The sequence below is a fragment of the Phaenicophaeus curvirostris genome, chromosome 1, assembly GCF_032191515.1.
Source record: "Phaenicophaeus curvirostris isolate KB17595 chromosome 1, BPBGC_Pcur_1.0, whole genome shotgun sequence".
In the NCBI taxonomy this organism is placed as follows: domain Eukaryota; kingdom Metazoa; phylum Chordata; class Aves; order Cuculiformes; family Cuculidae; genus Phaenicophaeus; species Phaenicophaeus curvirostris.
The window spans coordinates 44,197,259-44,214,915 of record NC_091392.1 but is presented as its reverse complement, the minus strand read 5'-3'; the positions used below and the strand labels follow the sequence as shown (position 1 = coordinate 44,214,915).

Here is a 17,657-nt window from a genome sequence, read left to right as displayed (position 1 = left end):
AACTCATCAGTGACATTAGGCTGCAGTGATCATGCAATGGTGGAGTTCAAGGTCCAGAGGGATTTGGGACAGGTGAGGAGTACAGTCAGGACCCTAAATTTCAGGAAGGCGGACATCCAGCTTTTCAAGGAGTTACTCAGTAGGATCCCCTGGGACATGGTCCTCGGGGACAAGGGAGCAGAACAGAGCTGGTAAATATTTAAGGATGCTTTCCATAAAGTACAAGAGCGCTCAGTCCCCGTATGTAGTAAAACAGGCAGGAAAGGGAAGAGACCAGCGTGGCTGAGTCAAAACCTGCTGGTCAAACTCAAGAACAAGAGGGAACTGCACAGACAGTGCAAACAGGGACAGGGAACCTGGGACATGTATAGGGATGCTGCCCGGTTGTGTAGGGATGAAGTCAGGAAGGCCAAGGTGCAGCTGGAGCTGAACTTGGCAAAGGAAGCAAAGACTAACAAGAAGGGCTTCTACAGATGTGGCAGTCAGAAGAGGAAAGTTAAATAGAATGTAGTCCCACTGATGGTTGGGAATGGTGACCTCATTTCAACAGACGAGGAGAAGGCTGAGGTACTTAACATTTTTTGGCCGCAGTCTTCACTGATAAACGCTCTCCTCATCCCTGCTGGGTCATGGGACAGAAAGATGGTGACCAGGAGGGTAAACCCCCTCCCACAGTAGAGGAGGATCAGGTTTGTGACCACCTGAGGAACCTGAACATTTATAAGTCTATGGGACCTGATGAGATGCATCCCAGAGCCCTGAGGGAATTGGCAGATGTGGTTGCCAAGCCACTCTCCATGATATTTGAAAAGTCATGGCAATCAGGAGAAGTCCCTGGTAACTGGAAGAAGGGTCATGTTGTGCCTAATTTTAAAAAGGGTAGAAAAGATGACCCTGGGAACTATCAACCTGTCAGCCTCACCTCTGTGCCTGGGAAGATCGTGGAACAGATCCTCCTAGTAGACATGCTAAAGCACACGGAGGACAGGGCGGTGATTAATGGCAGCCAGCACGGCTTCACTAGGGGCAAGTCCTGCCTGACCAACCTAGTGGCTTTCTATGGTGGGGCAACCACAGCAGTGGACATGGGTGAATCGACGGATGTGATCTATCTAGAATTCTGTAAAGCCTTTGACGTGGTCCCCCACAACATCCTTCTCTCTAAATTGGAGAGATATGGATTTGATGTGTGGATGGTACGGTGGATAAGAAACTGGCTGGATGGTTGTATTCAAAGAGCAGTGGGCAATGGCTCAAAGTCCCAACGGAGATCTGTGACAAGTGGTGTCCCTCAGGGGTCTGTACTGGGACTAGTGCTGTTTAATATCTTCATCAATAATATTGACAGCAAGACTGAGTGCACCCTCAGCAAGTTTGCAGATGACACCAAGGTGAGTGGTACAGTTGTCACACCAGAATGACGGGATGCCATCCAGAGGGACCTGGACAGGCTGGAGAAGCGAGCCCATGAGAATCTCACAAGGTTCAACAAGGCCAAGTGCACAGTCCTACACCTGGGTCGGCGCAATCCCTGATTTCAGTACACGATGGGGGATGACATGATTGAGAGCAGCCCTGCAGAGAAGGACTTGGGGGTGCTGGTGGGTGAGAAGCTCGACATGAGCCAGCAATATACACTCACAGACCAGAAGGCCAAACATATCCTGGAAGCAAAGGAACATGCACAGGAGATGACAAGTCAGAGCAGGAAAAGGGAATATCAGGCAGTTTTTTCCACGTGTTAAGTAGATGAGCAGTCCCCTGTATGGAGCTGGTCCTCCTGCCACAGCTTTTCAGGCAACATCTGTGCCCAGTAGATATACAGTTACTTCTCTCAAGTAACAAGTGATAGGGTGAAGGAAACAGCCTCAAGTTGCACCAGGGGAGGTTTAGATTGGATATTAGGAGAAACTTCTGTACTGGAAGAGTGGTGAAGCATTGGAACAGGCTGCTTAGGGAAGTCGCGGAGTCTCAATCACTGGAGGTGTTCATAAAAAAGTGTAGATGTGGCACTTCAGGGCATGGTTTAGTAGGTATATTGGTATCATATTGATGGTTGGACTTGATGAATTTAGAGGTCTTTTCCAACCTTCCTCTATTCTATGGACAGGTCAAACTCTAGCCTACAATATTTATACAGGACTTCCACATCACATGGTCACCACAGAGACATGCTGCTCTCTTCCTGCCTCACTCTCCAGCTGCCTCTTTCTTTCCTTCTTCTGCCTTTTTTCTCTCAGGTCTTCCTTCCTTCTTAGCGTCTCCATCTCCTTCGTAACCCCAAGTGCTTCACAACTCTCTTTCCCACTCCAACATTTCCCTCCACTGCCTGCAGGTCTCCACCTCTGAGAAACGAGGCAGGGCTCACATGTGATGGAACACAGCAAGAATGAGACAGCAGAGGAGTGCGGGAGAGGAAGAAGTCTTCTTCATCCCCCAAGTTAGCCCAACACGACTCCCTAGCCTGTGACCTGGTCCCACACACCAGAAACAACCCGGTTGCAGGCGCTGGCACTGGCTGGAATTAAGCAACACGGACACCCACACGCGTGCTGTGCTGCTGCATGCAGGCTAAGCCAGGCAGGAAGACAGCACAAATCACATCCAGCTGCTCTTCTAGCAAGGCTTTTACTCCTCTCCCTCTCCTCCCATGCACAGGTCTGTCATGCGTGTGGATCATGGGGCTATCCTTGGCTACTCAGCAGTGGCTGTGCAGAGGGTGCAGGGGAGAGGTGAAGTGGTTGGGGGCCAGGGCTGGCCAGCCGCCAGTCATACCCTGTACCAGGGTCTCCTGTGCTCCCCTGACACACACGCAGACACATGGTGTGGCTGTTTGGCGAGGCCCAGCCAAGAAGCCTGCTCTCCGCTGCTGAATCCCCACTCTGTTTCCTGAGTGTCAAGCCACAAACTCCCTTTCTCTCCCAAACAAACAGAGGCTTGAGTGAATCACTGCCTCAGCCCTGGCACACAGCCCCCCAGTCATTACAAATTCTCCTCCAGCATCCAACCCCCTGCGAAGGTCAGCAGGCAGCCATGCCAGGGGAGAATCTGCAGGCTGTACCTCCCTTTCCCCACAGCATCCCTCTGCACAGCCTGAAGCACTGTAAAAATGGTAAGCATGCTTTCAAATCCCCCTCACCCATCCTCTTCTTCACCACCAGTGTTTGTGGCTGCCGCTTGCTCCACATAAAGGTATGGGAAACTGAGGCACATCATGGTGATCAGCGAGAATCATAGAATCATAGAATCACCACGTTGGAAAAGACCCACCAGATCATCGAGTCCAACCATTCCCATCAATCACTAAATCATGCCCCTCAGCACCTCATCTACCTGTCTATTAAACACCTCCAGGGAAGGTGACTCAACCACCTCCCTGGGCAGCCTGTTCCAGCGCTCAATGACCCTTTCCGAGAAAAATTTTTTCCTAATGTCCAGCCTAAACCTCCCCTGGTGGAGCTTGAGGCCATTCCCTCTTGTCCTGTCCCCTGTCACTTGGGAGAAGAGCCCAGCACCCTCCTCTCCACAACCTCCTTTCAGGTAGTTGTAGAGAGGAATGAGGTCTCCCCTCAGCCTCCTCTTCTCCAGGCTAAACAACCCCAGCTCTCTCAGCCTTGTTGAACCTCACTGGAATTAAGATTCAGGCATCCTTAACATCAAGGTTTTGTAGGCAGCATCATTTCTTGTCTTCAACTCCCAAAAGCTCACCTTGCTGGGCTTTAAAGTAAATCTGGCTTCAGACTGCAAAACCTGGTCAGCACACGCTCCTTATCACCAAAGACTTGCACGTGTCCACACACAAGCATGAGGCAAACCACTCCTTGCCACCTTCCTGCCTTTCTCCCTTATCCCCCAGACAGAACATCCCTCAGCAAGACAAGCATCTGACTGACGGATCTGCAAAAAGTCCGCGCAATGTAACATGTTTGTGTTTACACTCATTCCCGAGTGAGCACCTGCCTCAGATGGACCTGTCTGAGCTCCTGCTCGAGCTCCTGCCCATGGTGCAAACCCATTTTCTGTCAACGTGGTCCTGTGAGGAATGATAACACCTCTCCTGGGCCCTGCACACTGACCATGGGGCACTGGAGTCGTCAAGGCTGGAGATCAGCATCCTCCTGCTAAGACATTTCCCTCTCCTTCCTCTTCGGTGAGATGCCTGCCCTTCTGCCAGTTGGTGTCATACTCTTATCCCCACAAACACTTTCCAGGGCAGCGGGTAAGACGCGCTTCTAAAGCCCTTGGGGAGAGGCAGGCAGAGATGTGACCACCTGCCAGAGGACATAATTGTCTCTCTAGGATCTCCCTGGACCTGGAGTGGTTGCAGGAGAAATGCAGCTACAGGGAGTTGGGTTTCTGCCTTGCTGTGCACCACTTCTCAAGACACCCAGTAGATAAGAGCTGTTGTAACTCCTGAGAGGGGAAGGTAGCTGCCTAGTGTGGGACATGGCTTGCTCCCAGCTAAGACTGTAATTCAACCCTCTTTCAAACCGGCTTGCCCGACAGGAGGGATTGAACCAGGGTGGCTGTGGCATGCAATTGCATCTGCCAAATTAGCCAGAATACACACAATCCGGAGAGCGTGCCAGATGTGGAAGGACAAACAACACTCGAGCCAACATCAAGCTAGAGTGGTACAGACAGATAATACCCAATGCAACATAAACCTTGCCAGTATAGAGTTAAGCCAACATTGTTTTCTAAACAAATCTGAAACAGCAGAGTGAATTCATACTGGATCAGCATTTTCAAACATGGAGCCACAACAATTTTGACCCAGTGCAAAGCTCCCTAGAGCTGGATTTATTGTCTTGTCCACCCTGAGCCAGTGCCAAAGCCATGTCCTGAAAGGGCTGAGGAATTTAACCAATGCCAAATGACTTCAGAGGCTCCATCCAGGAGGAGCTTGCTTTCTGCAGACTCCCTAATAACAAAACCAAGTGCAACTGCGTGGTCACGCTCCCTGCCGGGCCCCGGCCAAGAGGAATAGTGACACATCAACAACGCTACAGTCACTCCGTCACCCGCAACACACACACACTGAAGGGTGTGAACCACAGAGGAAAAGATCACTTCACAGTATTGTCAGCTGGCAGCAGTATCCAGAAATTATCCTGCCAGGGAACATCAACCCTTCCCGAGGCTACCCCAACACCGTTCCTGCCCAGCACAGCATATGCCATAGGGTCATGAGGGATGAGAAGTGCTAGAGAGGGAGTCAGGAAGAGATGCTGCTGAAGGAGGGAAAAGCAGGGCTCAGGTTTACCCGAAAAGAGAAAGAGAAACAGCTGGCACCACCAGGCAGAAGTTGAAAGCAACAGTTTGGGTGGGTGGAGGGGGAGGTGTTGGGGCAGCTGGAGAAAGGGGCTCTAGAGAAGGCTCTCAGAGCAAGGTCCCTCAGTGGCAGCAGGGATGTGCACTACAAGATGCACCCTCCTTGCCAGCAGCTCATTGATTTAGGTTCTTATTCTGGGGAAAGAAACTTCCAGGCATATTCGTGCTACTTAAGGGATGGCTGGGCCTGCCTAGGTAATGGGAGGAATAGCTGATCTCTGCTCTTCCATCCCCACACAGCAGCAAATCCAACAGCACAGGACATGGCATGGAAATAGTGCAGCTGATCTTCCTGCCTTCCTTGCAGAGGAGCTGGGCAAGGAGGCACCGAGGGCAGTCCCAGGCAGCGGGAGGCCCTTTCAGGTGCCCCCAAGAGCTTTCCACCCCAAAATGGGTCAGGCTTAGCACAGAGACCCTTCACTGCCTGTGCAGGGCACACAGCATTCCCAGCTTATGAAACTCATTGTCTCCAGCAGGAAAACATCCCTTCAAGCTGGGCAGAAACACCAGGGGACAGCAGATAAGCAGTGACAAAGAGCATGCCCATCACCCCGAAAAGCTGTGCCAGTCGGGCTGGGTATTCAGAGAAGGTACCTGGCTAGGAAATGGAGGGCAGCATGCTCCCCGGGGAATCGGGATGCCCAAAATATCCAAAAGGTGAGGAAAGAGAGGGAACCCCCCATGCATGCCCCACCCCCAGGAGAGTGATGCTCACTCCTGCTCTGCTGCATCCCTGAGGGTACCCAGGCCAGGGCCACGGAGCCCAGCCTGCTGCTCCACTACAGCGGCGTGAGCCCAGCTGCCCCTTCTCCAGAGAAAGAGGGGAGGGGAAGGAAAATCCCATAGGGGTAAGAGCAGACAGGTGTGTGCCAAGGGAGGGATAAGAAAGGAAGGAACACTCTCAGGACTGCATGCAGGGGACCCACAGCACTTCCCCCTGCTGCCCTGCAAACAATGCCTCTCTGCACACATATGCAGAGCTGCAAGGAAAATGGGTTGGAGGAGAGGGAGCAGTTCTCCATTAGCAGGGGAGAGGGCCTGATGAAAGCCTAGATTTTGTTCACAGCATAACAGAAACCCCTGTCTTTCCCCTCCCTCGCACCTCTGGGGAGCAAGCGAAGAGAGGGAGGGAGGGATGGAGAGAGGCGCACAGACATAGGTGCCGAGGTTGGCTTACCTCGCAGTGTCTGTGCTGCAGGCGCCCGAGAGTGCAGGAGGTAAATCCAGTGCTCCGCTCTGCTCAGTGAGTGCTTGGAAAGGCCTCTCTTCAGTCACATCAAGGAGTGGCCTGTGAGTAGGTGCTCCAGCTCACAGCTCGATCGAAGCTGCCATGGATTCATTGCGAACGACTTCGCCTTCTGTGAGGAGAGGAGGAAAGGGGAGGGAAAAAAATAAAAGGAAAAAAAAATCACCAGCTTAAGATTTGGAGGGTAGATTCACTTCTTTCTTAGGTTTCCAATGGCAACTGAATATACCACAGATGAAGATCCAGGGTGTGTGTGCGCGCGCGTGTGTGTGTGAATGTGTGTGTGTGTGGGAGGGACGGAGAGATGCACAGCTGCTGAGTCCACAGGCAGTGTGGGGTGTGAGCTAGTTGGTGTATCGGTGATTATGGAAACAGACAACTGGGCAAGGGCAGCCAAACAGACAGACAGATGGAAAGAGACTTAAAGGATGGAAAGGGGATGGCCTGTATCCTAAGAAGGATAGTGGCCCGCTGCACACAAAAAGGAGCCAGCACCTGGCCCCATGCAGCAAAAAGGGCTGATGGAGCCACACCAGAGAAGGTGAAGTGTGCCTACATACACAGCTGCATGCACACAGACATGCTGCCTCCCAGCCCTGCTCACATCACCCCAGCATGTGTCCCCCGGCATGCTGTTCACACTCACACTTCTACACACACACACACACACACACACATGTGCACTCATTGGCCTTTTCATACTACCATGCACCTCCTTGCATACATCCCCTCAAAATTCAGGATCCCTCCAAAGGTTTGAGGTGATTCTCTTCTTCACATACATCCTGCTCCTACAAGGTTGCACAGCTGTATGAATACACATACTTCATACTACCACCACACAACAACGTCAACTCCACCAAGCCTGTTCCACCACTCGTATGAGTACAGGGCAAAAACATCTAAATACAGGATGGCAAATCCTGACCCCTGCACAAATGAATGCTGAATATCTGTATGTATCCACCACAAACACCTCACCACTTACACGTAAGTGTCACTGTGCAAATGCACATCATTTAATATGTTCACCTCCATATCAGAGACCAGCAAAGTACCATGGACACACACACACACAGACATCTATATCAGGGCCAACAGCACACCAGCATATCATAATGCACATGTCTATAAGAAAACAAAAGCATATAAAACATCCTCACAGGCTTAGAAACACAAGTCAAGCAAGCACCACTGGCTGCACGTCACACACAAATGTACTATGCTTACAAATTGCCTGCAGCATTAAAACTGATCGCCTCAGACACTGTTCCTTACCTAACTCAGCCCACACAGCAGCATACCATCCTTCTGGATCTGAAACACTGCCCCCAGCATCATCAAACACCAGCCATACACGGTCACATGGAAAACACAAATACTCATCAACATCCAACACAGGCAGACAAACACAAACTACACATGAAATGCTGACAGCCACAGCCAACATCACTCACATACAAAAAAGCTACAGTTTTGAAAGTCGTGAAGCGGGAACTCGCTTTGGGGACAGGTGTATTATTCTGTGTTCCTGCACAGGTGCACACGCATACACACACATAACACTGCCACACCGATTCTGCTTAAACTACTTCCACCCCTGAGATCTTCCCCTTTTTTTCACTTTTCCTAATTCTGCCCATTCTACCACCTCCCAGTAAAGGTCATGTATCTGTCCCCTGACACATGTTGCAGATCCTGCGGGCAAAATCTCTGGAGCAGGAAGCCTGTAAAAGCATCCACACTCATTCCTTCCCCTTTCCATATTTCTTCTGGTGTTCAATGTGCATAATTTGCATGCAAAGAAGAGTGCAAGGTTCCACCAACCCCAAGTGGTTCCACCAGCCCCGTGAAATTGGCTGATAGTGGCAACAGAGGACATGAGCACAAAGCATAAGCATGGCGAAGAAGTGCATAATCCCTTATGGGAAGCAAAGACTTGGCTAGGAAGGTACCAGCTTCCCGCAGGAGATGCAAGGAGATGCAGGAGGTAGGTAAGAAGGGGTGAAGGAAGGAGGGAAGATTGGCCCTGCACCAGGGACAGCACGGCAAGTGTTCTGCCAGGCTTGTTTAACAAGCTCAGTTGTGTCACAGCATGATAGTGCAAGCTATGGTGTAAAGCAATCAGGGTTCAGCAGCAGGGCAAGTGCGTGTAGCTGTGTGCCCCTGAGAAACTGGAGAGGCATGAGACAGCATGGGGTTTGGGAGGAGGAAAAGCAGCTGGGAGTGGGTGCAATTGCAGGCATGTGGTGCAAGGGTCCATGGCTATACTGGGATCACTGGAGCAGCACATACTGGTGCAGGTGCAAAAGGAAGAGCCCACAGACACAAAGGGGCTGGCATAGGGTTGGCTTGGACATAGGCAACACAGGGGTTGCCAAGTGGTATAGCCCCAGCCACACTCACGGGCCTTCCCGGCCCCTCTCTGGACAATTCTTGAGCAAGCAGATAATCCCTCACTCCTAGAGAAGTTAGTTATAATGGAAGGAGTCTTGCGGGTTCTTGTCCTGGGATGTTGGATGGGCATGGGCTACAAGCACGTACAGGCACACCTCAGTGAAGTGTACACTGCAACAGCCTCTTCCAAGAACTCCCTGTCCTCCCACATATTGCACGCCCCAGGACACTGCTTCCACATCATCAAAAAAAGTACACCGTTACTCCTCACTCTCCAAAGCAACGTACTTCACACCTTCCCCCAGAATGCTCCCACCTTCACAGACACGCACCACACGCATGTCCATGCGACAGCACAAAAGGAGTGAGAACAAACATGTGGGGAAAACATCACCACCACTTCAACCCCTCCAAATCACCTCCTCTTCCCCTGCCCCTGAACTGCTGCCACCACTCAATTTTCAGAAGTGGTTCGAAGGAGTAAAAATTTCCTTACTCTCAGTTAAATTTGGCCTGTGCACCAAGGCAATTTCAGCTTGCTAGGAATGCCTGTTCCTCAGCACTATGCTCAATTGTACCTGCATGCCTCTTTCCACAAACATCCATTGTGCATTACAGGAGATGAATAATGCAGACTGAAAGGGGACAATTGTGAGAGTATTTTGGGTCTCAGCAAGACACGTGTACAGAGCAGAGCGAAGATGGAGCTGCCTCATTTTGTCACAGATAACAGATGCTGCTGAACCTGGAAAAGCCACCATGGCCTGAAGTGCTACTTGGGTTAAAGTGTGGTCATGAGGACAATTTAAAAAGCCTTTTGGACTCAGGATTTTTAATAGATGCTCAGAGGTAGCACAGAGGTGTCGTGTGTGGATAGGCAAGGACGTTCTTCATCTCTGAGACACTTAGCACTGAGCTAAGCAGCTGAAGAGAGCCACTAATGGAAAAGGGAACCATCACCCTAAACTGATCTCCAAACCATCTGCTTCTGTGCCTCAGGGGCGTGGAAGGAGAATCGTGACTGGCTAAACAAAGGAAAACGAAGACCAAAAGCAAGGAAAGCAAGAGCTAAGGGGGATGCATATGTGTGTTTGTATATGTACGTCAGTGTGGTGTTTGTCTTGTTCATCTCAAAGAGGGTTGTGTTTTGCCTCACCTTCACATGCCAGTTTTGTGCTGGCAAGCAAGGAGACCTGGAAGACTCAAAAACATATCTGTCAGTGTTATTGTGAATAAGTCTATCTGCATGGGATAATACTGAAAGGGGGTAAATGGACAACACGGTGTCATACGTGTACACAGGTGTTCAGGAATATGTGGCCTCTGATGAGCATCTGTGTGTTGATGTTGTGCATGTGCCTGCTGCAGGCAGTGGCCTCCGGGTATCAATGTATGGAATGTGTACGTGCATGTGCGTGCATTGAAGTGTTGTACTCTATGGTAGACAGTGAATGTGCGTGCAAGTCTGTTCTTTGCTGAAAACATCACTGCATTTGTGAGGTGTCATCGAGTGTGATGTGATCTCTGTGTTTGTGCATGTGTGTGTGTTTGGCAGCATTTATTCATCTGTGCAGCACTCATGGTGTTACTGTGCACCAGTAGAGTGAATATCCCTGTGAAAGCTATGCTTTGAGTACAGCACAAAGCTATGGTAAGTGTGCACATGCTGCATGCACCTCTGCTTGCATACAGGTATGCAGAGGCAGCATCCTTCTCTGGTTGGAACAGTCCATCTGGCTCCTGCACTGCCTTTCTTCTTGGTCTCTGCTTTTCTTTTCTCCCCTTCGCTCCCTCTTTCACTGGCAGCAGCATATTCTGCCCCAGGAACGAACTCCCATGCACAAGCACAAGACAAGGGAACTCCTTTCCTTGCAGGTTTCCTGGTATCTTCCCATATCAAGAGCCAGACAGTGAAGAAAATTCTCACTGGTCAGTCTGAACTGGACCTACTACCTGTCCATGTCCTTGTCACCCATTTCCAACCACCAGGAACTGCATCAAGAACCCACAAGCTTCCAACCTGCAGACTCTGAACACCACAAACCAGACTCATGGCTCACACCCAAGAAGTGGGCCATGTGAAGGTGAGACAGCTCAAGTAAGGCAGATCACGGTAACAGAGTTAGGACACAGTGCTTCTTACATAGTGAGGGTCCTGCAGCTATAGTGATACCTGTTTGACTTACAACTTCCCAACCAGAGCCACCCACAGCTGTGTTTGGTGTAAGAAACCTTTCATACACATTACAGTCAGTACAGCTGAAACTCACACCTCTGGAGCCAAAGCAACATGTCTTAGCTGTTCGGTCCTTGCTCCAACATCAGAAGGCTAAACCTTCCCAGACACCACATGTACTGAGTAACCTGCAGGCTAGAATCCAAAGCGCAGAGACTCTCCAATTACAGCACCTCCTGGAGCAGTGGAACTCACGCAAGAAGAAAACCCCAAAGCCATTTCTCTATTCCTTTAAACAGTTCTGCAGATCACTACCTTCCGCCCAAACATTCTACACTGAGCTCTACATGTTTGTTCAGGGGCTGATCTAAATTACTCAAATCCCCACACTGAAATGCATACTGGCTTCCATTTCAAATTTTGCTTTTGCCCTACATCCCAGCCTGTACCTATTCCCTCTGGAGGGCAAAACTAGCACACAGGAGCCAGATGTGAAAATATGCACAACTTCCCTGAAAGGGTTCATGGGATCTCAGTAATACCCAGTTTCATCCAGGCCCAGGATCTCAGAGTTTTGCCTTGAAAATGAAGCCTTAAGATTCATCTCTTTTGCTCTGACTGTAGTCCCAAATCTGTGATATTCCCTAACATCACCCAACCCTATACACTGAAAGTCTAGCCTCTAAGCTCAATTATGTCTCCTCTAATTTTTCCCCAGGGTTCTTCAGAACAGAGACACAGCTTTTCACTTTGTTGCTGATCAGAAAGGCAATGTAATTTGTACACAGAAGAGTGTCCAGTGCCAGAACCCTTCCCCAACATTTTTCCCCACACTGTACAACAAGACAGACCAGAAAAGTCCGTGTCTCTGATCCGCCAGGTAGCAGCAGCCATGAACCGTGACGCAGGTCTCCAAGAGCCAGGCCAGAATCTTCGCTATTTTTTTTTTCCCTAGAGACTAACCCTGCCTGCAGCTAACACAGTTTGGGTGACCTTTTCACTGCTGGCAATCACGACCAGGAAAAATAGCACTTTGTGTTAATATTTAAATGCCCACTACAAAATGCACAGGACCAGCCTCAGTGCCTATTTGGGACTCCTCCTGTGCAGCACTACTCCACTCACCCCAATTCTTCCCTCACCTCGAGGTCTTTCCTTCCAGCCCTGCTTCCTTCTTTCACCTCCTCGGCTTTACAAGCAGCTCCTGCTGATGTTTTTCTCATGTCCTGCCCTGCAGCCTCTCCAGATTTCCCAGCTCTGTCAGGCATGCAGAGAGTAAACCCCTGATTACCATTCAAGCTGGATTCTCATTAGGCAGAAATGCCCCTCCAGGAGATCCATTAACAGTCCGTAAGGTTAACTTAATCCAGCCAGTCTTGTGTGGTCTCTGCCCAAATTCCCTATTCCATTAACAATCTTGAGCCTTAATTAGCATGTGAGGCAGAGGTGGCATTATTAATGGAGATAATACGGAGCATTAAGAATAAACAGGCTAGGCTGTTTCTCCCCCACCATGCATGCAAATTCTCTTCTGTGTGGAAACGGTGTGAGCTTCCCCCATGGGCAGCACATGCTGAGGGGCTGGGTACACCAGACTGAAAACAAGTCCTGGAATGTGCGGTCAGGCTGGTGGTGCGGGAGGACAGTAGAGGTGAAATGGGATCCCAGAGACTCTTCAATTTGCTCGGGAAAAGAAAGGCTTCTAATGAGAGGACAATGGTGTAGCAAGCCCTGTGAGGGAAATCTTTGCACTGGAGAGCATCAGCCACATCCCTGGCTAACGCAGCCATCTCGTCTTTTAGGAGGCTCAGGAAAGCAAGGCCAAGATTGTGTGATTCGCCATTGCCTTGAATGCTCGATTCACACTGTCGTACGTGTGCACATGACGGGCCTATGTCCTTGAACACAATTTGCAAGGAGGGGTGTCTGCCTGGTGGGGAACAGCCTGTAGTACCTGGTTCAGCAAGGGAAGAACCCTCCTTTCTGACCACAGAGCTCTAGTACACTGAGAACACAGTACAGGACAGAGAGGGTTCAGGGTGAAGCTGTCACTGGCAGGATCAGAGGACAAACTTGACTGGATCTCCTGCTTCGGCACAGATTCACTGTGTGGTAGGGGAGGGATGAGCCCCTCTTGGGACAGCCTTGTGGCTGGGTGCACAGGTCAAATCAGCTTGGTCATCACAAGTGCAGACTCTCTTCCACTCTGGAAGAGCCAACTGCTCTCCAGGGAGGAGATGCCCCAGTTGAAAGGAGGGGAGAATTGGCACTGCCAGCAGCAGTGAGGTGCAGGGAGAGCAAGGTTCACAGTGTGCCAGCCAGGCTGGGTGAGGAGAGCTCACATACAGCCCGCTGCCCTTCTGTCATCCCACAAGCCTCACACTTCCTTCTAAAACACTTGCAAAAGGCAAAAGAGGGGAGGAGGGAAGCAGAAGCCAAGCTGAAGAAGCAGTCTAATGACCATGCTTCTGGACTGCTAATTCACACCTCCAGCAGCACCCAGCAGGCTGGGGAGGGAATGGAAAGTTTGCCACTGGAACCACAGGGAATGGCATTCTGGCTTATTCCTAAGGCCTGACTCGCTGCGTTCCAGCTGTACATAGCTCTGTTGTGATCAGCGGGTCCCTCTAGGCTTTGCAGGGAGCCTTGTGCTGGGGGGTAATGATCCCTGAAGCACAGAGCGATATCCCCTGTGCCTTGGCCCTGAAGCACCCAGCTGGCACTAAGCAGCCTTGCTTAGCAAAGAGCAGAGCTGCAGGCGGAGGCTGCTCCCTCCTAGGGCAGCAGCAGGACTGTGCTCAGCATCAGCCCAGCTGCCTTCACATGCCCAGAGGTGCAGTGGTCAGCAGGCAATGGTGGAGGCCCTTAGCAGATCCCAGCTCTCCCACTTCCCAGCACAACACTGTTCCACTCCCCCAGGCCCACCAGCCAGCCCCTGCCAAACCCATTTGTGCAATCTTGAGCTTTCTACTAATCCTGTTGAGCCATCCTTTAAGTTGCTCTAAGGCAGAGATAGAAAATACAACTGATGCCTTAAGATGCTTCCCCTGACCTTGCTCAATTCAAGATAAAGAGCTTTGATTTAAAAAATTACAGTGGGGGTCTGTCACTGATCTATCACATGGATTAAAGGAAAACAGAGACACAGGATGCAGGTGGTGTTAGGTTAGCAGACAGGGAAGGGAAGAAAGGTTGCCACCAGCATGGGAGAGGAGACAGAAGAAAACTACAGTAAATGAGAAGAGAGGCAGAAAATATGCCTACTCCCTCATCATCTCCTCTCTTAGCTGCTGGCAGAAGAGCTTTACACACACAAGGTGTGATACAACACTTCCCATCACCTTCCCTGGTCTGTAAGGAAAAGCAAGGCTGTGGCATTCTTTCACGGTGTGACTGGGCTGGGAATAGGCTGCTGGGACTGGAGAAGAGCTCCTTGCCCCAAGAGAGGGAACGGGGAGCAAAGGCTGAACTCTCAAGGCGTAAACAGCTGCTACAGAAATCTCACCACCACTGATCTCCCTTTATGATGCTGTTCAGGCCTTTCTGCCTTCACACCTTGTCATTTCCTTTGCACCAAACCTCTTCCCCCATCTCCTCCTCTTGCTGGCAGTACTGTGCCTCACTGCCCAAGCTGCCTGTCCTGGCCCAGGTCACATCTGACAGCATCTAAGTAGGCTTTCCACCACTCACCTCAGTCCCCTACTGCCCTTAGTTCAAAGAACAGTTATCCTCTGTAGGAAATGTCATAAGGACTACTGGGGGCATCTTCTTCTCTCCCTGTACCCTCCAATACCATAAGGTTGTTGCACCCTACCAGGGCCTTTTTCTTCCTCTGAACCTATTCTATTTGAAGACTACTCACAAGATGGCTGTTGTTTCATTCATCTTTTCTCCAGCACCGGCTGGAGCTTTTCTTTCTCTTTGGCTGAGGGTCTCAGCTAGCCAGGTAGTACAAAAAAAATCTTAATTTCAGTAAGAGTTTTGTTGCTAAATCTCTCTATCTGCTTTAGAGTAGTCTAGTCCTGACCTGTGAGCTCACTCTTATGTATCTCTTTCGAGTGAGTCAAGAAATCCTTGTGCTTTGCTTAGGCTTGAGAGCTTCCTAATAAGTAGTCCACCTCCTCTTACGTTCTCTTCCCAATCTCCTCCACTGCCCATTGCGCTAGCAGAATGTCTAAGCCATATTTTCTCAAGGCCCTCATGTCTACAGACTGTCCCACCATCAATCTGCTTATCTGAACATCCGTCAGTCAGGGCCCCAAGCAGAACTCTATCACCTCTGGCCGTTCAGTTCCCTCACCTGCTCTGTATTGCCCAGTCCCAACTCCTGCCTCTGCTGAACACCACCACTCGTGCACAGAGAAGCTGTCCCCACAACTCAAGGTCCACTTCAAATTCCCCTTCCTATTTTTCAAGCTTTCTAGGATCCTGCCCAGTCATCTCTTGGTGGCCAAGGGCAGCTTCAACTGGTTTCAGAGTTTTTGCCCAGCTTCTTCATCTCCTTCTACATCATGCCACTGTAGCTCACACAAAAGTCTTCGCCTATGTGGGACCTGGCATAGCTCATCTCTGCGATGTCACTTCTCATCTAGCAATGACCCATGTCCTTCTGTCACTACAAAGGTACACTGCTGCAGCCAAGAGAGAGGCAGCTGATTGATGCAGAAAGAAGAAAGGTGAAAGGCTACTGGAAAGGAGACAATGGAGACCATAAAATGAGGCAGGTCTATAAAACAAATGATGATACAAGAAGGGTAGAGGGATCAGGAAATTAAACCAGAAAGTAACAGGTTCAATACGAACAACAGGAGAGCTTGAATTGCACAATGCATGTTTCAGCTACAGAACTTCCTGCCTTGAGATTTTGTGGATGGTAAAACTTAACCTTACTTCAAAAATTGGCTGGACAAATTCAGGGAAGAAAAGAATCCATAGAGACCTATGAAGTGTACAATAGATCTTCTAGCACAAGGTCCCTCAGCAACACATCACTGGAGGCTAAAAGAATGTTCACAGGAAATACTCCTACACAGTTGTCCAGTCTTTATAGTCTTACCACTTTTAGACTCTGTTGCAGACAGTGGACTACAAGAATCTCACACCTGGCTCAGTAGAGTCCTTCTAATATTCCTGTCACTTTCCATAGCCAGGCTGATGCAGAAGTTATGGACAGACAGTAGCTATGAGTAACAATGAATAGAAATGAATGGACAAGGGAGGAAACAACAGAGAACATTCCAAGAATGACTTTTTTCCCCTCTGCCCTAAAGCTGGAAGGAGGTCTGAAGTCATTTCAACCAGTCATCCCAGTACAGTTCCTTGCTGGGAATGACATCTGTGCTTGAGTGCTAGCCCCCTTGATGTCTTGTTCCAGACTTTGTAAGACCCAAACCCCTTTCCCTATTAATAAACACAGAGCCCTTTCTGCAGACCATCTGTAACAGGGCCAACCCCGCTGAATTTCCTTCCATTTCCCTGACCTGTCTATCACACTATTCATGGCAGCCTCTCCACACTAATCCTTTTATTATGATCTGACACAATTTTACTGGCCTGTGACTGCAGTGGGGAAAAGAAGGAGGGGTGTTAATCCTTCTGACCTTGTTGTCCCAATTCTGGACCATCTGCGACTAGGAAGACAGAGGAGGGAAATCTGATCCTCCTGACCCCACTGTCCACATGCCAAGCCATCTTTGCCTGGCAAGAGGGAACCACTCGCTGTGGAACTTCCAGCCTGTAACCTCCTAGAAATTTGCTGTGGCAAAGCCCTTTTCACCTACAGGCACTTACCACAATATTGCTTTCTAGACCACCTCTCCAGCCAGAGGGGATGGAGACACAGGAAGAATAATGTGTTCCAACTCCATCAGAGTCTGTTTACTCATTTTTCCAGTACCACCTCTCCGCTCCTTCAACAACGCTGTCTGCAGGTTCTCCCCAGCAGCAAGATAGGAAATCAGTAAAAGGTGAAAGACCATCAAGCATCCGTGAAAATTTTCCTGGCGACTCTGCATGTGAAGAACAGGCCTTGCAGATCACTCCACCTCCACTGCTAGCCAAGTCTTGCTTGTTCCCTCCACCTCTTTTCACCACCATGTGTTTCCTTGCTGCAAGTAGTCATGTCTCTGTAAACCTGCAAGACTATTTCATAGCCAGTCTGAGCACTCACACCTGGCGGCTTGCATGTATCCTCAGAGCCAGCCAAATATTCTTCTCTTTGCTCAGCCTCATCCCATACATCTGACTTTGCCCATCTTTCGCCACCTTAAATAATCTCTCCCTTTCCTTGGCATTTACAGTCCTCAAATACTTGTAAACTGTTATCATCTCATCATTTAGCCGAGCTCTACATATTTAGATCTTCTAATCTCTCCTCATAAATAAGTCCTTCCAGCCTTTTCATCAATTTTGTTGCCCTTCTCTGAATTCCCTCCAATTTATCACACTAGTGCTGCTAGTGTAGCACTGGCGTTTGAATGCCAGGCTTTCCGGACTGGTCTCACT

The 17,657-nt window shown here is 49.8% G+C and overlaps 1 long non-coding RNA gene across 2 annotated transcripts in view; it reads right to left on the bottom strand.

Moving 5' to 3' along the window:
• Nucleotides 1-17,657, bottom strand: part of LOC138716633 (uncharacterized) — a 65,771-nt gene that overhangs the window by 28,455 nt on the left and 19,659 nt on the right. For both annotated transcript variants that reach the window (XR_011336693.1, XR_011336694.1), the window contains one exon: nt 6,512-6,692. This is a non-coding gene — a long non-coding RNA (uncharacterized lncRNA). The remainder of the gene's footprint in view (nt 1-6,511; nt 6,693-17,657) is intronic.